This window comes from Rattus norvegicus, chromosome 2, assembly GCF_036323735.1.
Source record: "Rattus norvegicus strain BN/NHsdMcwi chromosome 2, GRCr8, whole genome shotgun sequence".
NCBI lineage: Eukaryota > Metazoa > Chordata > Mammalia > Rodentia > Muridae > Rattus > Rattus norvegicus.
The window spans coordinates 35,495,267-35,517,400 of NC_086020.1; the positions used below are offsets into that span (position 1 = coordinate 35,495,267).

General features: G+C 44.3%; 1 long non-coding RNA gene across 8 annotated transcripts in view; it reads right to left on the reverse strand.

Moving 5' to 3' along the window:
• The window catches only part of LOC102546726 (uncharacterized), a 224,589-nt gene extending 207,379 nt beyond the window's left edge, over positions 1–17,210 (reverse strand). For 6 of the 8 annotated variants that reach the window (XR_005500587.2, XR_005500585.2, XR_005500592.2 and 3 more), the window contains exon 1: positions 15,105–17,210. This is a non-coding gene — a long non-coding RNA (uncharacterized LOC102546726). The remainder of the gene's footprint in view (positions 1–15,104) is intronic. The other 2 variants (XR_005500590.2, XR_005500591.2) reach the window with 2 other exon arrangements.
• Positions 17,211–22,134: the final 4,924 nt, after the last annotated feature.

Consider the following 22,134-nt stretch of genomic DNA (forward strand, 5'->3'; position numbering starts at 1 on the left):
AGGAAAGTTTCTGTACTGGTCTCTGGTTCTAACGTTGCTCCTCCAGGCTCTAGCATTAAAGTGCGGTGGTCACCTTCTTCACAAAGGAAAGTCCCAAGCTCTTCAAGGCTGAGCCCATTTTGCTAATGATAACCTTGAAAGCCCATGTGTATATGTGTGTGTCTGTGTGTGTGTGTCTATGTGTCTGTGTGTGTGTCTGTGTATGTGTGTCTATGTGTGTGTGTCTGTGTGTGTATGTGTGTCTATGTATGTATGTCTATGTATGTGTGTCTGTGTATGTGTGTCTATGTGTGTGTCTGTGTATGTGTGTGTATAAATATATATATATATATATATTTATACACACACACACTCACACACACACAGTTTATATAGAGAGGGAGAGAAAGAGGGAGAGTCATTTATCTCTCTGAAGACAATAGAAAATGCCCACACCAAAGAGGGCGTCATCTCCTTCCCTAGTTTCTAAACCCTATTTGCAACAACCTTTTACTTCCTCTCAGATGAATGCTTTGGCCAGGAGGAATCATGTCCTAATAGCTTCACTGTCCCCTGGAATTAGCCAATCAAATGTTCTCTGAAATGTTGACTCTTCTAGTTCTCCTAGAATAGTGGCTCCACATGTGTCAATAAACACTGCCTGAACCTTTGCTTCTGAGTGCTCTGTAAGCGTCTGGTGTAGTAGGGCCAACCTTAAGTTCAGACCCTGCCACCACCTTTGGGGGCTCTGTAACTCTGACTCTCAGTGTCCTCACCTATGAAGTGACGTAGCAAAGCTGACCTTATGACACAGCAGAGGGAAATGTGTGCATGGATAGAGTGGAGGGACAGACTGTAGCCTGGAGTATAGTTTTCAGGTACCCCAGGCACAGAGACAGTTAGTCAGCCGAGATGGTGTCAGTTCTAGCAGTCTTATACCACCAATAAACAGACATTTTTCTTTAAATACTGGATTAAATTCCAGCTGAGTGATCACGGAACTCAATCAGATTTAACCTTTCTGTAATTTTAGTACCTTTGCCTCCTCTAAGAATAAAAGTTGCCCCCACCATATTTTTTCTATGTTTCTACATACGGGCTATATCTATTTTTTAAAAGGTTAAATCGTTCTGGTTCCTTAAAGAGCAATATTCTCTAAGTTTAAACACTGCACTTATATAATTCCATAATACCAAAAACGTGAACTTTATATGAAAACATGTTTGTCCAGAAGAAAGTGCTATTTCCCAAGAAAAGGTTACTTCAATGTTCTCTGTAGTTTTAAATGAAAGGCCAGGTTCGGGTTAGGTTTGCTTGTTTTGTTGTGGGTTTTTGTTTTTTTTATTCCCGTTAAGGTTAGGACCTGAAATGCAATCTGAAAATATTCATGAGGAACTTAAAAGAACTTGGGAGTTAATGTCAATACACTGGCACTCAGGATAAGCAGGTTATTCTGGTGATCCAGAGTTAGGTTGCCACACTACACTTTAACTCCTGAGTTGTTCAGCATGCGCCCCGCGGAACAGAGCCTGGAATGTTCTGAAGTCAAGCTGCCAATGACAGGTCATTAGGAGAGCTCATGTGGCCCATCAGGAAATTGAGAATTTAGCATATTGTGTTTTTCCAGCTCAAACATGTCATGAGTAAGGAGGACAAATTTTTTGCTGTGTTAATGACAGGATATGAATCACCCTCTGTTTTAGATGGCTATCCTGGGGAGCTCTCTTTGCCCCACTGTGGGCTTTCTTTCTCACCGCAGGGAGGCACTGAACTGCTTTCCAATACTTAGAATGTCATATTGGCCTCAGGCACCTAGGAATAGTCAAGGAACGAGTATCAATTCATGTAAGAAATTCTTGTCCATTAGATGAAGATTTTTAAGCTTTAAGCTTCCTAGAACAGTAAATTATCAGAAACCTTATGTGAACATTTTCCCATTTCTTGTCCCTCCCACTGTCCACAGAGAAAGCACAAGGTTTAGGTATCCCTGTATCAATCATAAAAATCAATTTAAAAAAAAAGCCAGCACTTGCCTGCTTGTAATCCAGCAAGCCATAATTACTGAGTTAGACTGAACTTGTGTCTACATATTCTGTTAACGTAGCTCCCTCCCACACAACCCCCAAACAACCTAGGACACCTGGGCAAGTCCAAATGTTCATGAAGAAAAATAAATGAAGAATAATGAAAAGCAGAGATTGGATATGAGTTTCTATTTGAACATGTCAAGTGCTTTCCTAAGGGCTCCGGGGAATATTCTCAGTTCAAGACATCAGGTCTAAGGCTGACCCAGGCTTACAAACAAATAACCTGATCTATCCCATGGCAATCTCAGTCTCTGCAGAGGCCTCTGCATAAAGCTGTTGGTGTTAAGCAGAGACATAATCAATGGCAAAAATGAGGGGATTAAAAAAGGGCCCGGGCACCCATACCACAGTGTGTGCCATGGCGGGAGAGTTCTTCAATTTCCAGCCTGTGACAAGGCTTCATCCACCCTTCAAAGGATGACTGGCCCTGAGCCAAGGCTGAGAGCTCAGCATCCTTGAGATCTTTGGTGTATAGTCCCAAAAATCCTGGGAGTCCTGCCACAGGCAGACAAATGTGATGAGTTACTTAATGCAAAGACACAAAGCAGGTGGGAGAGCAAACGAGGGAAAGGTCATTTCATGGGAAAAGATAAGAAGAAATTCCTGCGGTGAAACCAGAGCCAGATCTGGAATGATGAGAACATGTCTTCTCTTCAGAGTGTGACTAAAATGCTGGTCGATTTTGAGTTTGAGATCGTACTTGGTTGTATTCCTTGCCTTCTGTACAACTCATCCTCAACACATGCTCACGAATGAACATGCACAGACATTGATGCGCACGGGCAAACACAAGTGCGGCGTTCTTTCAGTCTGAGACTTGCTTAGACCTCTTAGCAACTGGATTTGAAGTCCATCAGAATCGGGGTGCTCCCCAACCTTGCCTTCCCTCCACCACCACCACCACCACCCCATAACCCTGCTGCACAGGCACACGGTCCATATGCTTCCTTTCTCAGAGTCCAAGGCAGCATGTCTGGTCTGCAACAAGATGCTCTGTGATGTATCAGGGTAAAATGTGTGTGTGTGTCATTACACGGACACAGGTGGGAAAGCTCCGAAGTGTGCAATGGGGGAAGCAGGTCAGCACTGAGTTCATGACTCAGATTTCTTGCTCCCCCCACCTCTTCTTCCTGAGGAGCCGTGCTTTGTTAACTTAAATGAGCATGAGATGAAACGCCTTGCTTCCAAGTGTCAGTAGAAGAACGTGTCCATCAGAACTGAGTCACAGCTGGAGTCTGCCAGAAGCACGAAAATCAAACATATTCGTAGCTGCTCCCAGTTGCTCAAAAAAAAAAAGTAACTGCAATTTTTTGAAACAAATGATTACGTGTGACTCTTAGAAATGAGGCTCTCGTCCCTGCTTCCTAATGCTATAAGTGGTCAAGAGCATTGGCACTGGGACAGATAGCCTGGGTGTCTGTCCCTGTTCCATTACATATCGCATGGTCTGACCTTGGGTGAGTCGCTCAGGTTCTCTAGGCCTTAGTTCCCGAGCTTTTGAGTGTAGTGGAGGTGAAACCCTCCAGCTGTTGAGTCAATTGAAATACGTGACTCCGTGTGAGCTCACCAGAGAAGGACCAGGTCTGGCATGTGGTGTAAACCAAACCGGCATCTCTCATCCTACCTTAAGAAGGTAGAACACGGACAGAAATGGATTAAATTGCTAGTGCTTGTGTGCAAATTTTCATTTCACATACATTTTTACGAAGGAAAAGAGACCTAAGTTTAAGACCTCAGGTTTACATAAAGGACAAAAAGAAAGAAACTGTCATAGAAAAGGGAAAGGAGATTTATTAATTATTCATTGAAATTTCATGACTTTGATATTTGGTAAATATACTCACAAAGAAATCAAGGCACAAGTCAGTGTAAGAAAGGAATCAATATGATAATTTTATAATGTAGCTCCTTAAGTCAACAAAAAAATGTATTTTTTAATGAGTTAAAGTTTGTGGCATAAAAGCTGTTATTCCAATAAAACCTTGAATTTTTACAAAAAAAAAAAAAAAAGAAGGTAGAACGTGGATGAATGTTCTGGGGAAAAAGGAGGAAGTATGAAAGGGTACCAAACCTGTTTTCTGAGAACTCAGATCACTCCCAAAAATGACAAAGGGTGTGTTTTAAGGCAGGAAGGCACAGAAGTTTAAAAATACAATGGAACAATTGAATGACAGGCATTGGTTAGTTTAATATTTAACATTTTACTTTCTTCATCCACAGATAGAAATATTTCATTTTCAACAAAATTCCATTCTACCTATTATTAGATATATAGTAGATTTAAAAATTAAAGAAAATCTTGACAACTAAGGTTTAATAAGTCTACCAGGTGAATCAGGAGAGATGTCAGTGATGCAGTACGAAAGATGTAAGCAAGTTCTCCAAGCATCAAGTTCTCCCCAGATAAACTGGAACAGAACTGTGAAGGTCCTTAGCTGACATCCCAAAGACACAAGACTGTAGACACCAGAGAATCCTTGAGGAGCTCACTTGGTGACTGAATGGACGGAACTGGGTCTGTTTCCCAAAGGCACTGTCAGTAGCAATGTGGAGGGTGGATTTGATGGGATAGGCATGGAGAAGGAGAAGGCGAGACTCCTGAAATAAAATGTGTAAAACCATGGAAGTGTGAGCTATGACTCAGTCCAAGGGGCTGTAGGATGGTGGTGGCTGGGTAGAAGGAAAAGAGCTGTCCAGATGTGGTATTTACTTGCACATCCTTTAGGAGACAAGATGATTCTAGGACACCACCTAGGATAAGCGGTTGTGCTAGACTCAAGAGATGAGGTCTTCAGTTTGAACATAGACCATGAGAGGAGTTGGAGTGATGGTAATGTCAATAAAGTACTCGTGTATGACACTCTCATGTAAGACACATACACATTTTTTTTTAAATGTTTTAAAGGACATGAAATAGAAACAAGCATTTTTGTTTGGTTTTGGTCGGGATGAAGGCAGATGCAAGTGTCTTTGGATATACTGGCTTTGAGAGCCTTGGAGATGATCCAGTGAAGGTGTCCAGAGGTCCTTGAGGCCAAGTCGTGGAGTTTAAGCAAATGACTGAAGTCTAACACATAGTCCCAAGCACTGTTAGTGTGCAGGCTGTCTGTGAAGGCTTGAGCAGGGAAAGCACACATGAGGAAGTGTCAGGGTAAAATCCCAGTGGATAGGAAGGAAAGGCAGTTGACAGAGAAGTCTTGAAGGGAAAGGAATGGGGTCCCCCACAGCTAAGGGCTGCACTGTAACTCAGAACCTCATGCTAAACTCTGACCACCTCGAAAGTTCTCCCCAGATAAACTGGGAGACAACTGCAAAGGGCCTTAGCTGATATCCCATAGAGGGTAAAAACCACACTATGGACACCAGTGTGTCACCATCTCCACATTTGAAAAGAACCACATTCCCCTATTTGATCTCATGGTAAGCATGTAAGTAAGCGTTTGAAGAATGTGAGAGCTGGTATTGATGTCTTCACAGATGCATGGCTGAAAGAGTACTACCTCCTTCTTTCCCGTCTTTCCTCCTTCCCTCCTTCCCTCCTTCCCTATCTCTCTACCTCTCACCCTTCCTACTCTTCTAACACATTTCAACTCTGACAGATGACTATGTGTGCTTTAGACAACCTACCAGTGTTGGGCGATATGCCTTTCACCTCTACTGCTTCTCTAGGGATGCCCCCTGGTTTGGGCTCTGGGCCAGACCATGCTGGCTGCACGCAATGTTCCCAGCATGCCACATTGCAAAGTACTAAGTTTCAGCTGCCCTGAAAACTTTTGTAATCTCTTCAAAGAATTTCCCTCACGATGGACTCTTGTGGTTTGCATGTTGAGGACGGCACAGAACACTATTTTTACCTGCTTGAGAAATTTGTCATCACAGGAGTTAAATGGACTCCAATTTTGTCTCCACCCCTTGCTAACCACAGGACTTCAGATGCTTACACTTTTTGTTGTGAATTTATCTAAATTCTAGATACATATCATCTAAAAAAAGGAAAGAGTTGACCCATGAATTGGATGGAGGCTATGGGACACAAAAATTGCTCCCATTTTTCCTTTTTAGCAAGACAGAGTCCTTTTTTTTTCTGCTAACACACACACACACACACACACACACACATACACACACACACCACCACCATCACTACCACCACCACCACCACCACTGGAAGCAACAATGAACCTCAGGGCAGCTACGTTCACTTTTATCTACAAGAGGAAGTTTAAGTAGCCTCAGAGTACATCTGTGTGTACTTATAACGACTTATTCAGAAACAGGCTGCAACAATTTGATGAAATCCTCCTATGACACTGCTACAGACAAGGTACAATGTCTATACCTTCCTAGACCTGCTCTGCAGGGCTCCCATTCTGGAGCTACCATGGAAGTCTAACTGTTGGCTTTAGAATGAGCTGTTCCCAGGGACAGATGACAGAGACTCTGGACTGTACTTGATATACTGGGTAGCCACACCAACCAGCTCTGTAGATAGTCTGGTTTTATACTTTCTAGCATGACAGAGAATAAGCCTTCTCATCACTTAAGCTAGCCTCCTCTGGAGAATACCTTAATTGACAAAGTGGTGATAGCCCCTTTGTAGGATTATAATAGAAATTGAGAATCTATGAAGAGCTTGGAATATAGGAACTTCTTAAGTAGCCCATGATGATTAGATTGTGCAATCATTGCCTCTTCAACTCATCCCTGGTGTCCATTTGCAGATAGGCAGAACTGGCACATACTATTGTGTGCAGTCCTCCTGGGGAAACTATTTTGCAAACAATTTGCATGGCTTTACTACACTACTCTGAGCTGGTGAACTACGGACTTCACAGTTTTGAGTGGTCACCACACACTGCCCGGGTCAGAGAGCCAGGATCTACAGACCAAATGCATCTACCTATGACTTATGAGGGGAAAGTTTACTGTAGGCGATGTCTCTGTGGTGATTCTGTCATCAGTTTGTGGTGGAACTAGGGGGTAAGTGTGATAAATAAACCACTCTAACAGGTAGCTTGGGGGGAAAGGAATGGGCCTACGAAATGTAATAGAAATATTGTGACTTATAGTGGAAAAAAATCAGTTAATTCGACAATTATTCTTTTTTGTTCTACTTTAGAGAAAGAGGAGGGAAAGAAAAGGGAGGGGAAGGGAGAAAGAAGAAAGGACAGGGGAATAGGGACAGCAGAGTCTTCCCTTCTCTGCAGTCAGGGGTAGAATTTTAAAAGACACTACCTCAAGAGGCCCCTTACGAAGCCTTCTTTTTAGAAACACTGAATTGTAGTAGAGCAACATCGCAGGGCTGGCAGGAGAAAGAGTAGCAACAAATCGGAAACAAACAATATGGATGCCTGAAATGCAGAGCCCTTCGGCTGAGTTTCTATGATGGGTAAAGGCGGAAGTTGCCCTCCAATTTCCCCTCACCCTTGGTAAGACATACTGAGACTCAAGCACGGATCTGCACACATAGAGAGACGCTTGGAGAAGAAAAACGCTTTTATGGAAATCAAAATGGCTGAGCCTTTCATCAAGTTGACACAGGTAGGAATTCCAAGGATGAGAGCATTCTTATACAGGATTTATCTGCTGAGACGGCACAAATGGGATCCAGGTACCCGAAGATGAGACCATTCTTACAGGGATTTATCTAACGGAAGCCGGAGGGCTAGTCCAGAAGTGACATCCGTATAACACAGTAATGCGGTAATGATTTATACCCAGCCCCCAGGTTTTCTCTCTGGCTTCTATTTATGTGACCTGGGGGAGGCTATTTATCCTTTTGGATCCATGGTTTTCTCATCAATAAAGCACTGAGCTAGTATGTAGATCTACCCCATAGGACCACAGAAGTCATAAATGTGCTAATGAAGCTAAGGCCTGTAGCAGAGCACCCAGAACACAAGTATCCAAACACCGGAGCCTTGGACATGCTGCGAGCAGTTAAAATGTATCCTGATGCCGAGGGTACAAGCGAACAGCTGGCCACCAGCAAACCTGCTCGGCCTCTTGACTGTCAGGTGCACTGTCTGCAGATGGAAAACATCTGGAGCACTTCATAGAAGCCTCTGGGGTTTCAGCAAATAAAATAAATATGGGCCTGAAGGAAATTTGGGAGAAATATGCATTCAGAAGGTCGCGTTACCTCATGACTGCGCACACTGAATATTAAAAGGGAAAGCGAAGCATTCACGCCACTGTCTGAGTACATCCTGATTAGTTGCAGTCTGGAATTTACACAATGCCTTTTTTTTTTTTTTTTTTTTGCAAGGATTAACATTTCTCGTTCCGAGCTCAGCACACATGTTGCAGCTTTGCTCTCTACTGCCACCCCCTCCCCCCAGGATTTGTATGGGAGAGCCTGAAATAAGATTAAACAAACATATAACAAACCCATATCTCAATTCGAGCCGTAAGAAGAATGAAAGGCGGCCTCGGCCAATCTGCCCTTCTGCTTCCAGCTGCCCCATAAACGTCAGCTGCTGTCCTTCAACAGGGACAGAGGGCCTGTCTTCTGTCTCTATGGGAGCCCAGTGAGATGAGGAACGGGCCCAGAGAACGCAGCCAATTGTTTAAAAAACTGCAAGGCTGGATGTACTTGGAGTTCTCAGAAAGAAGTAATTGCTGAACACCAGATTTTTAGCTATCAAAGGGCCACTGTGAGAGAAGCTGAACTCCATCCCACAAGAGGGCTTTGACAGCACGTGATTCGAAGAGAAATGCTTCCTACATTTTTTCCCCTTCACCTATTCTGGAGAAAATAGCAAGAGAGGGCAAAAGAAAATTGAGGGGTGGAAGGTAAACGCATGACGAACAAAACTGTCAAGTCTGGCCCACTTGGCTTGGCGAGTGCAGAACATTCCAGATAAGAAGGAGGCATTGGATGTGTGGATTTGTAGCCACAAGGTCATTTTTTAATAAAAAAGACAGTTTACTATGTTTCTGATTGGAAAGAACTTCAAATGAAGGTAGAGGAAGAAAGGAGGAGGGAGGAAAGGGACTGGGGGAGATTTCATGGCTGCCAAAATTTCAAATAGCTGGACTGAATTTTTATTCTTTGAGGGGGAAAAAAATGAGTGTCTACGGGATAACATAAGAAGGGTTTTCTATTACATCACCCAACCCAGGCTTTAGCAATTTTTTTTCAAAACAGATACAAGCTAACTTTTACCGGCAGCATGGTGTCAATTCCTCTGCTGGCTTGCTTCACCCTGCACCTCAGAACTGGTCCGTCTGGGTACCACTTCTGAGAAACAATGTCCCACAATTGAAGGAAAGCCACACTGCCTATGATGTCTAGTGAACTGGGTTGGAGAATATAGGCAGACTGCTCACTACACAGCACCCCAGCATACACACACTTCCCCTACTGAGAAGACTCCTGTCTGTCTCTAACCACCCCTGAGGCATGGCGCCACACTGAGAAGGTCACTCGTAGGGCAGAAGAGATGTTCTCAGAATATTCAATAACTCCCTTACTGGATCCAGCAAAATCCTTGGAACAAGTACCCTAAAGGAACAAAAGTCGTGTTGAAAATGATTTCTGAAAGAGAGAATTTTGTGTATGTTGAACAGAGGATTGTTTGATTGTATTTTGTTACTAAAATGCTTGTGGGCAGAATGGTCCCATGAGCCACTTCTGTGGGTGTCCCCAGCAAGTTCAGCCAGTGGGAAAGCTGCACTAGAAAGACTTCCAAACCTCTAGCTTAGTCCCTTCTGACCCTGAAGAAGGGAATATATCCTCCACTGCCTTCAAACAGGGGTTCCTCTGACTAAAGTTCACTCTCCAAATGCTAGTTGCTTAAAGGAAGGTCTCTAGAATGGGCACAAAGGGTTAAAGTCATGGTGGAGGCTAAAAAATAGCTCCCTGGCCAAGACTGCTCAGTAGGTGAAAGTGTTTGCCATTCAAACCAGACAGCCTGAATTCAATCCCTGGATCACACAGTGAAGAGGACTGACTCCAAAGTTGTCCTCTGACCTCCACATGTTTGCACTGGTATATGCACCCTTGCATTCACACCCATGCATGCACACACACACATAGGCACACTCGCACACAACGCATACATACAATAATTTTTTTTTTACGTTTAAAGGCTCTATGAGTGACTGGCTGGGAACAAAAGCCTTCCTGGGCCTCACAACATGGCTGGCTGAGATCCTGCAGGGGTAGAGAGCCAGACACAATCTGAACTGGCAGACACTAAAGAGCCTCAAGACTCCTATTTCCTCTTTCCTGGTTGTTTTGCTCAAGAGAAGCCAGCTGAGATCAGACAATGAGGGTGAGACAGAGAAGTTCACATACCTGTCATGCTTCTCACATTACAATAAAAACAGTGCAGAAATGGGCAGATGGTCGGCACAACTACCCCCCCCCAGAGGACATCCCAGTAACCCTCAAGTCACACATAGTCAGCCTCCTATGTGAGAAGTGGAGGTATTTATCAGTCTAATCCGGGAGCTCTTGATATCTGGGCAGCCACTGACCACTCCTGGAAAAGTGCTAAGAGGAGCAGACCCCTTGTAAGGTGGAAAAGGTCTTTACCTCAAAGATATAGCAAAGTACTATCTACTTCAGTGGCTTGGGGATCATGAGTAAAGAGCACTTAACCCTTTACTACTACCACTACCACTATCACTGCTGCTGCTGCTGCTGCTGCTACTACTACTACTACTGCTACTACTATTGCTGCTGCTGCTACTACTGCTGCTGCTGCTGCTACTACTGCTGCTGCTGCTGCTGCTACTACTATTACTATTACGACTACTACTATTACTACTACTACTACTACTCTACCTCACTTGCACCTCATTGTAAAATGAGAAAGTAGAAAGTCAGATAGGTACAATAATTCCTAGCTCCATTTGGTCATATTTCCTCTAGCTTCGCCCAATGGTTACCTAGCAACCAGATATACCAGCCTGGTATAAAAGGACTCTCTCTACCTATTCGGTCCTCCCTCCCTTCCCTCCCCTCCCTTCCCTTCCTCTTTCTCCTCTCCTCTCCCTACCTCTTTCCCTATCTTCTCTCTCTCCCAACATGTTCCAGGCCTCTCTCCCCTCTCTCTTTCTGTTCTCTGTGCCCTTTCTGTCTCTGCCTCTACTCCCTTCTCAGACTCCCTTCCCATGTCCAAAATAAACAGATGAATCTATAGTAGACCTGTTGTATGGCTGATACCTGTGGAGGGCGGGGAGGAATACCTCAGCATGGGCCCACTAAGACACCCCCTCTCGCCAGTTTCCACCAGATCACACCATGTTTTATAAAACATATTACCACTGCCCCCACCCCATTCCTCTTTCTGTGGACTTGCAGATCATTCGAGGAAATTTTCACTCTTCTTGCTGATATCTCGCGTCCAACATACAGGGAATTGAACACCGTCTGTTGCCACTCAAGCCTAAACTAAAGGAGCCAGAGATCAAAATGTTGAGAAACCTGGAGAAGTACACAAAGCCTCATTTGTGTTTGCACACAGGCTCTGATGACAGCCGCCTGGATCTCAGAGTGATCCGCCCACTGATCCCAGTCAGTCTGCTCTAGATATGACCATGACCCTGTGGAGATGTCAACCATCAACCAGCCACATGGACACACACACTCCTCTATCACTGACTGGGCCTCTTTTTGAAGTGGTCTCATCTTATTCTCATTAGTGTTCCGCCGAGAACTCTGTCCTCTTTCCCCCTCTCTGTTCAGAACACAGATTTGCTGTTCTTTCCAAATCAGTGGCAAACCTTCCAAGTTGTCCTGGGGCCAAGACCCATCACTGGTCACACACCACCCTGCCACTAACTAATGTGTCCTCTTGAAATCCAGGCCCAAAGGGTCAGCAGTTATGTTGCAAAAGGCCCCTAGAAGCATTTGTGTGCGCTCCTGCAGATTTCAGAGCACAGACCATGTGTTTATCAGTTGGCTAGGAGTGTTAATCGAATATTGCAATGTGCTTTTAAATTTTTGGATCCCTTCTCTTTTTTCACATGCAATAGCGAGTCCTTAGAGAGGCAAAGATTCTAGGAAAAAGTAGAACACCCGTTACATAAGTCTTTAAAAAAAAAAAAAAACCCTAGTACATAGGATGCTAATCGTTCCAAGACTAATCATTATCTAGCATGCTTTGGTCATTGCTCAGCGCCAATGGCAACACAGAACAAGAGGCGGATCGTTGGAGTGCTAGCTGGGTGTGTGCCAACAAGGGAAGGCCATGTCAGACAAGTTGGAGCACATACAGTAACCATCCTAAGCTACGACCATGACTTTCAGGTCCTTTCCACTGAATACTCTCACGCATGGTTCCTCAGAACCAGAAGGGTTGTACACAACGTCTTCTGGGGATCCCATCTAGGGGACCCTAGAGGAAGCACGTGTTAAGTTCCAGACTCGGATTTGGCTCCCAGGTCCCAACTGAATCTGGAAAGCTAAAAGAAAATTATTCTTCCTCGCCATGTCAGAATACCTCCCTGCGAGGAATTCTCTGATGTCATACAAGTGTTGTTACACTCACATTAATGTTGTAACAGGACCATAGCCAGACAAGGAGCAGAACTGGTATGGTAGGAACTCATCCAGAAATGAAGGGAACAGCCTGTGCGCTTCCTTTGCAAGCTTTTTGTTTCCCAGAAGCATTTACGCTGGCCCAGGTGTGCGGGCATGTGGGATCAGCACACAGTGTACTGATGTGCACACACACGCCCATCGAGTGCATTGGCCAAAGCCAATCAGAAGTCTTCCTCTACTTTTACCCACCTTACTTCCTGAAACAGGACCTCTCTGTGAATAAGAAGCTCGCCAGTTTAGGCCAAGCTAGCTGGCTGGTCAGAGAACTCTCGGGATCTGTCTGTCTCCACCCCAATGCTAGAGAGACAGGCATGTGAAGTCCTGCCCAGCTTTTTGTGTGCTTACTGGAGATTCATACTCAGGTCCTCCTATGTTCGTGGAAAGCCCTCTTCCCTACAAGCCATCTATCTATAGGCTCCTGGCTGAGCCTCCAGTGTTAAAACCCTACTTTCGCTCATCAGTTCTTTGCCCTTGCTTACAACCAGGCCCACCCCTTCCTCCTCCCCCACCTGGCCTGGTGACTATCCTAGGATGGGGGTGATCGCCTGCCTCTGTCCTTTCTCCTTCTAGATAGTTTATATACTTAGTCGGGGACCTTCCCTTTTAATTTTAAGAGGTTTTTGTTCAAAATTGGAATGGGAGAGAATTAAAACTTTTACACTCATATTCCCAGAAACATTAGTCATCCCTGAAGGGCAGGAGCAACTCGGTGTCCACGAAATGAATGAGCGAATAAACGATATGTGGTGCGCAATACACTGGGATCCTGCGCCCCAGTGTTCAGTTCTGACACATGCTGCAAGACATTTGAAACCGTAAGACGGACGCTGTACCCAAAATTAAGTAAGCCGGTCACAAAAGGACAAATTATTAGATGACTTCAGTTTCTGAGATGCCCGGAAGAGTCAAAATCCAACGGACAAAGTAGAAGGCTGGTTTCCTGGAAAGAGGAAGTGAGCGGGGAGTTACGAGTTGGGAAGTCCGGAGTCTGAGTTAGGAAGATAGAAATACGCAGAGACAGATGGTTGGATGGAAGCCATGGTCACATAATAATGTCTATGTACTTCACCTAACTGAACCAACTAATTTTATGTTAAGTACAGTTTACAACAACTTAAAAACACTTAAGATTTCGTTTTGGACCAGAAGAAGAAGAGGAAGAGGAAGAGGAAGAAGAAGAAGAAGGAGAAGCAGCAGCAGCCCCTGATTGAAGCCCATGTGCTAAATGTAATAGAACTGAAACCCAAGTTTGATTCTGACCTCGAGGATTGGCCCCACCCTCCCTCCCTCCGCCATTGTACCTAAAATGCTCCCAAATACCTAGTAGCTTTCAGAAGCCTGTGAGGCAGTGGCGTGACTCTGAGACCCAGCACATCCCCAGAGGCCCCACAAGACGTGATCTTTCCCACTTGTTTCTGCAGGGATGATAAGCATTCACAGAATGGCACTCCGAGAAAGATTACATAAAAGCAATTTTCCACAGTGCTATTTCTAGACATTGCATGAGTCATGCGTCACCTTCTGAAGTGCTTGCATTGCTAATGAAGGCTCTCAATGCACAATACAGCAAGAACCCTGCAAAATCCTACAGGCATGGGGAAGAAATGGGTGTTTCATTCTGGATTCTTCATCCAGAAGCCTAGAGATAAAATTAAATGAAAGAACAGGCCACTTATGTCATGGGCAACCTACCTCAGTGTGTCAAGAACACCCTCTGTCTCCCTGTCGTGTACAATGCTTCTAAGGGTTTACTGTGCCGGCTATAAGAAATACAGTGATATATTTCTTTATTCTCTTTTTCAGTGACGTTATTTATTAAGGTAATTCCAGCTCACATGTTGTTTATAATGTGATTCTTGTGTGAGAACAAAGACATTTAGAAAAGGCCATCTTTACGGTACCTATAAGTGCACTGTCCTAGTGTTGAAAAGATTCCAAAATGTCATTTGGGCCCTAGACCAAGTCTCCTCATTGATGGTAGTTCACAGGACAGCCAGCTACCTAAGGACTTATGAAAATTAGCATATGCTGACCTTTCTACAGGCCTCCCACATGCTAAATAAGCATGGGAAAGATATGACTGAAAAAAGGATAAATTATTAGCCAAACAGTAACTATTCCAAATAGCCTCCTGTTTAAAAAGGAATGAAGAAACTGAAATGCTCAGAGATTCAACCATTTGCCCAGGGTAGCCCAGAGCAGCTGCTTTCTGCTCATGTCCTGTGGGTCGTCTCACCTACTCCTTTCTCACTCTTCATTCAGATCATTGTCACGGAGAGAGCATCCCTCCGGAAATCATGTCTGCCACTCATGTAAGCTATCTATGCCTCACACATTGTCTTTACATGCACTTCCTCGATTCTCAGAACAGGAGGCAACAGGAGACATTCAGTCAGGTCACTGAATGTGTCCAAGACCACACGCCTAATTAGTGACACAGCAGGTGGTAAATCTTTTTTCTCTCTCGTCATCCAACCCATTACCTTCAGAGTTGCTTGTAATAATCCATGCTTGCCACGCTATCGCTGGCGAGGCACTGGCCGGTGGTCTCAGTCTGTTCCCAGCTCGGTACTGAGACCGCATGCTTCCTCTAGTCCTCTCCTACCAACGCTGGCTCTGCCTCTCCAGGGCTCCGAAATCTCCCTCTCCTCCCTGCCGCTGGCTGCTGCCAAACCAGCTCACTACTCACAAATGTCTGCAGCTAGTTGCGGGCGCAGCTAGTTGGGGGTGCACTCTCACCAACCCAACGCTCCGCTGCAGTTACCTTTCCCTGGAGCTCAATTGAGTCACAGCAAAATGCAAAACGCCAGACAATCTTCGTTTAGAATCAACAGATATAACTGGGTGCGAAATCTAGCATCCTAAATATGCCAACTATTCTATGTTAGAAATCTTCCAGTGGAGGATTCTGGTAGATTCTGCCATTCGAACTAACAGCCCCCAACCTATATCTTGTCTGCCTTGATCCCACCATCCAAAAGGAAGCCCTCCTCCTGACTTCCCTCTTCCTCTCTCAGACCCAGAAGGCCTGCCTCCTTCTCACCCAGTGATTGGCTTCTTGTCGTCTTTATTATTTAATCAATTAGGAGGGAATTCCTCCACTCTTTAGCTCAGTGGTATGAGTGGTGTGTAGGAATCAGACAGCATTTGATATTAATAAATAAATGGTTGTTATCTTACATGGAACCAACCACTGTGGGTTTGGTTTAAAAAAGTGGCCCAGGGTATATAAATACAAACCGTTACTGGGGCTGATGAGGTCAGCAAAGAATAGCAACAGGGTCCAGGACTCTGAAGGCATACTTCTCTTGTTAATGTCATCCTTCTGATCGCCTGTGTGTCTTATACAGTCACATTTTGTGTAAACTTGATATGACAGTCCTGAGTGACTAGTTCTTGGTCTTACAAGGGAAATGTGTGCCTGTGTTTATGCACACGCTTGTGTGTTTGCACATGAGGATTGAGAAAGAAGAAATGGTGGCAGAGGCAAAAACATAAATATAGAGACAAGATGTCACAAAGACCAAATGCAGTTGTCTTTGAGGTGCCTATGTTTCCAAGTCACGCTGTGATGGGGAGTCTTGTGTTCTCAGTCACTATTGGCAACTCCAAAAATCTTACCCGAACTCTGTCCCTTCCTCTCTCCCTCTAGGCTGTAAACACCTGCACTACACTGTACTGTCTCCACCCACCTGTGAGTGGGTGGGGCATAGAAAATCAGTTTACCATTGGATGAAGCAGAAACAAGTGGCAGCCAATGAGAAAGGACGCAATGCAGGCTAGACTGTCTTTGGAACCGTGGGCTTTATCTTCAACCTGTACAGCACAGATGCCCAGAAGGGCCTAGGCACACACGCAGAAGCAGAACTGTTGCTCTTTGACTTCCCTCACCAAAAATCACATGCAACTTGGATGCTGGCACAGCCATGGTCCCTGCTGAAGGCTGACAACGTGTTCTACAACCTTAGAAAGGACAGGCTTGGTGCAGGCAGAGACAAGGCAGGATCACTTAGGACCTCAATTTTTCTTATTCCTGCCTAATCTTCTATTTGAGGTCATGGGGCCTGGAAATCTCAGAGTCAAAGGAACAAAATTAAAGTTGTTCAGCCCTAGCCAAAGATAGATAGATAGATAGATAGATAGATAGATAGATAGACAGGTAGATCAAAAATTGTAGTTAAAAGTAGTAGAATAATATAATTCAAAGTGCTTATTATATTTTCAAGTGTAGAGCCATGCCTGACACACAGATGTTCCAAAGGATTTCTTTCCTTGAAAGGTTCACAGAAGCATAATGTCACTGATGACACCAAAAGACAGCAGGGGAAGGAGTCTGGTCAAAGCAGACACAGGGCAGGGAAACAGGCGAGATAAAGCTTTTATCTGGCTGCTCAGCGCAATGCACAATGTCCTTTGGCATGTTGACATTCAGTGACTTGTCACATCCTCAGGTTTCTCAATGACATTACTACAAACCTCAAAACGAATGAGACTCCCAGAACAGGAGGCTCATGGGGACCAGATGTCCCCAAAACCAGAATCCAGATGAGAAAGGAAGTGAGATTGTTTCTTCCAGGAGGTGATTGTCCTTGCTTTGTTATAGTCCTGGACTACAGGGAAGCAAGAACAAGAAATCCAAGATGGAGGGGAAAAGCTCAGTGCATCAAAGGGACGACACTGTTATCCTTTCTGTTCTTTGACCAAGGAAAACCAGAGATGGGCTCTGACTGCTGGTGCAACCCTGCTGTCTGCAAAAGCATGGCTGCCTTCCAAAGTCTGACCCCCATAGCTGCAAGGAAGCCTGAAGTCATTTTTCTTTCAAATTCTGCATGGCATACTCAGGTACTTACAGCTAGGGCCAACAAACCATATAGGTAAATGGTTTTAGCATCTTATTTTAGTCCGGCCTAAAAGCTAAGAAAGGTTTTTATAATCTTTTCAAGTGACAGGAATAGTGAAATAAGACTATTTTACCACAGAAATTACATGAAATTCAGATAGTTCTGCATCCATGAATAAAATTAAATTGGGGTATAGTCCCAAGAACACGTCTGTGGTTGGCTGTGTGCTACATTGGAAGAAGTGACTATTTGAGAGAAAAATTGTTCCAGGAGCAAAAGAGTTAAGAACAGGGAGTTCCAGGCCTGGTGGCACAGCCCTGTCATCCCATGTGCTGGGTATATTTGGCAGGCAGGGTAGGAAGATCCCAAGTTCAAAGCCAGCTTGATTCATTAACTGAGGTTCTGTCTCAAAATTAAAAAGCAAAATAAAATAAAGGGGCCCAGGAATAGTGCGTGGGACTCCAGTGCTTGCCCAGTATGAGCAGGCCCAGAGTTGGAGCCCCTATACAGCATAAAGGAAAAATAAAAGTACAAAGAATGTTCTCAATGCCTTTTCCCAGGACCACAACATTTTTCTCCAGAAGAGATTCTGTTGGGAAGGCAAAGCATCCTGTAGTCATGTGACCCTTGGATACCCAGACCTGAGATAAGTAGTAGTGTTGTCATGCAATTCTGACCTTTATAATTTCCAAGGTCACACAGCCATTAACTCAGTGCACTTGCAGTCACTGCACTCCCGTTGCTTGGGCCACCCTATTATCTCATGGTAAATAACAGACTGTCATCATAGAAATGTGTAATTACATCAGCTACATGGTAAGGGGTGGGGGGAGGGGGGAACTGGGCTGCTCCTGTGTCACTGGGCTTAGTAATCTGTCAGACATTCTCCACGCCTCCCAGAGCAGACCTCTAAACTCGCCTTGTTGGCAAGATCTTTGCTAGATAAAAATTATCTGTATGAAAGGTTTAAAGGCTGCCTGTTTGGGTAATGCTCAGATCAAGTGCCAGGCAAATCTAGATGTTGAGGGGATTGGTATTCGTCTGCTGGCAGGCCCTGTGGGGTTTATCCCCTAGTGCTCAGGGCTTTGGGAAGTTTAGAGAATATTTTTGGAACAGGGAAGACAATGCGGGCTTGTTCGCCAACACCGAGTTCGATTCATCCCTTTGTTGACAAGCATCTGAAGGACCACATATCTGTGGGCTAGGCAGTCAGTACAATTGGCATTGTTCACGGCCCCTTTGTTGTGGCTGCCCCATGTGCATGGGTTGGGGTCATTCTTTGCAGTGCCTGTGGTTGGAGCTCTAGCTTCGGATCTACACACTCCTAGACTTGTTAGGCCAGATGGCGATGATTTCAGAATGACAGAAGCAAAGAGCAGTGGATGCCGCCACACCTTGTTTCAACACAAACTCTCTGCTTCTTTACTGACACCCAGGGAAGAGATAGTTAAAGCATTGCCTAACAAGCACACTCCTTGTGTTACCTATTCAGAAAACCATCAAGTGAGGTATTTTCTATGTTGAAAATTAACTGGATCCCATCACTCTCACCCAGCTTTAGAGCAAAGTTGGGGGAGGTATAGCTGTGCATGGTAGGGTAGGTCTTGGAGTCATCTGGCCTTCAAAGCCAGCCCACCCTTAATTGTTCAGGACCCTAAAGAAAAAGCAAGGGCCACGCATGGTAAGAATAGACCCCAAGGAAGAAAGGCAGACAGGGAGGAGGAGAAACCCAGTTCATTTCTGCCTCCTCACTGGTTTCCAGGATCCTTACAGGAAAGACCAGGATCCATCCATGTTGTGGTATCTGAGGAAGCCATCTGCACTTGAGTTGGCATAAGCTTGTGTTACAGACAATAAAGCCGACATTAAAAACTTCAAACTGTAACTTAGGAGGGTCCTGCTTTTAATGTCAGAAAAGACAAAAGAGAAGTTCAGACAGAAGTAGACTTTTTAAACATGAGCTTATTTACAACTTTACATAGGAGAAGATAGTAGCATCCATCCCATTGAGCAAACCTTCCTATTGAACATCAGAGCAAGCACATAATCAGTAGCTATTTGGAAGAGTACTTGGTCCTCTTTCAGTGAGCCCACTGAAATGAACATCAGTGAGGTGACTTTGCTATCTAGGAGGAGATATGGAAGCAAAGTTTAGAGCAGCAATTCAAGGAACAGCCATTCAGAGCCTGCCCCACATGTAGCCCATATATATATATACAGCCACCAAAACTAGATAAGATGGATGAAGCTAGAAAATGCATGCTGGAAGGGACCAGATATAGATCTCTCCTGAGAGACACATTCAGAGCTTGTCCAATACAGAGGTCAATGCTAGCAGCAAACCACTGAACTAAGAACAGGACCCCCTTGAGGGGAATTGGAGGAAGGATTGAAAGAGTTGAAGGAGCTTGCAACCCCATAAAAACAACAATGCCAACAACCAGAGCTTCCAGGGACTAAACCACTACTGAAAGACTATACATGGACTGACCTAGGACTCCAACTGCATGTGTACCAGAGAATAGCCTTGTTGGGGCACCAGTGGAAGGGGAAGTACTTGATCCTGCCAAGGTTGGACCCCCAGTGCAGTGGAATATGGGGGCGGGGGAATAGAGGGGATTTATAGGAGAAATACCTGTATGGGGAAGGGAGAAGGGAGGGAATGGGGGCTTATGGACAGGAAACTAGAAAGGGGAATAATATTTGAAATGTAAGTAAAGAAATATATCTAATAAAAATTTAAAAAATAAATAAATAACTTAAAATGGGATCTATTTCTTTTATGCAAATACCTTTACCTGTAGAACCTGTATTGTCAAGCAGGGAGTGGGTGGGAAGCTCAGCTCCTTTATAAATAAGTCTTGGTTTGGGTGTTGTTGCTGTGAAGAGACACCATGACTGAGGGAACTTTTATAAAGGAAAGCATTTAATTGTGACTGGCTTACAGTTTCAGAGGTTTAGTCCATTATGATCACTGTGGGACACGTGGCAGTATCTGGGCAGACATGATGCGGGAGACAGAGCTGAGAGTTCTACATTTTGATCTCTAGGCAGCAGAAGGAGACCGTGTACCCCAGTGTGCATAGCTTGAGCATATATGACCTCAAAGCCCGCCTCCGCAGTGACACACTTCCTCCAATAAGGCCACACCTCCTAATAATGCCACTTCCTATGGCCAAGCACATGAGTCTCTGGGGGGCCATCCCTATTCAAGCCACCACAAGTCCGAAAGATAATCTAAGTTTGAAAGCCAACTGTTTGCTAACATGAAAGATCACTGGGCTAAATCATGTGTGTCAGAACAGTGGAAGACAGACAAACTGACAGGGTGGAGTTGGGGGAGAAGGTGAGGAAAGCTGAAGAAAGAGGGGAAGAGAAGAAACATTTGAAGCAAAGGCATCCTTTATATTTAGCTAATTCAAAATCATCCCTTAAATAAGAAAATAAGAGAAAACTGATCATGTAAATACAAATAGGAAAAAAGAGGATTTTTAGCAAGCAACATTTTATATAACTACATACAAACTTCAGAAATAAGCAGAATCAATAAAATAAAGAAGAAAACCCCACATTGTGAGAAACTCGTCATTATTATTACCACATCATCAGGTATTTGTAAGAAAACGCAGAGCAATGCCACCCTAATACTGTTGCGACGATGCAAAAATCCTTAATGAGCTCAATTAGCATGATAGGAATACGGTGTGTTTCCCCCTGTGAGTCCTACCCCAGAATCACACAGAGTCCTGCAAAAGCCAATCAAGGTAATAATCCCCACATCAACAGGCAAACGCAGAAGAACTCCGTCATCTCAGCAGCTGTAGAGATAGAACAGATAGAGTATCTATCTCTGTGTATCTCAGTAAATCGAACCTTATAGTGGCAGCTATCTGCAGAAACCTACCACGGAGAGCACGCTCAATATTGAAAGAATAAAACTTTCTTCCCAAAACTGAGCACAGGTAAAGGGTCCCTGTCACCCCCTGCATTCCACACATTACTGGATGATCCGGCCAGGGTAGTAACAAAACACCCTACTATAGCCTGCAACTTACAAGTAAATTTGGCAAGTTCTTACAGGATTAGTATTTTATTGTAGTCTCCGTGCACAAACAATGAAAATGATTGCAATTTTTTTAAGAAGACCTAGAGAAACCCCTAAATAAACGGTACTCAGTAGCATGTTCTGAAATTAGAAGACTCAGCAAGATGCTGATTTCTTTGTTGTAATAGCCTATAGTTTTATCTCAAACCCAAAACTAATTCTAATGCTTTGGGGAAGACAGTGACAAACTAATTTTGAAAGTTACATGAAAAAGCGAAGAATCCCTTCTGTTTCAGTTTCTCAGAGTCCTTCCTTTGGCTGGCTTATGCTGATTCCTGTTCTGGATCCCTCCAAGGACCCCCAAACATCTTAACCTCTTGACTCCACAGGTGTGTAAAGAGCTGAGGAGAGGAGTCTAAGAGTCCAGTATAGTTACAGCAGGTATAAAAAATGCTGGCAGTACCCATCCCTAGATAGTCTGGAACAAGAGCAGTTGAGAGCAGTAAGATGAAGGAAGAACAGGTTGTTAGACCCAGATTCTGCCTGAGGTGACCCCCCAACTCTTCAGATGCTTCCAGTATTGGGGGTCATAGGTGTGGGCATCCTGGACTGGCTTCAGGAACTTTG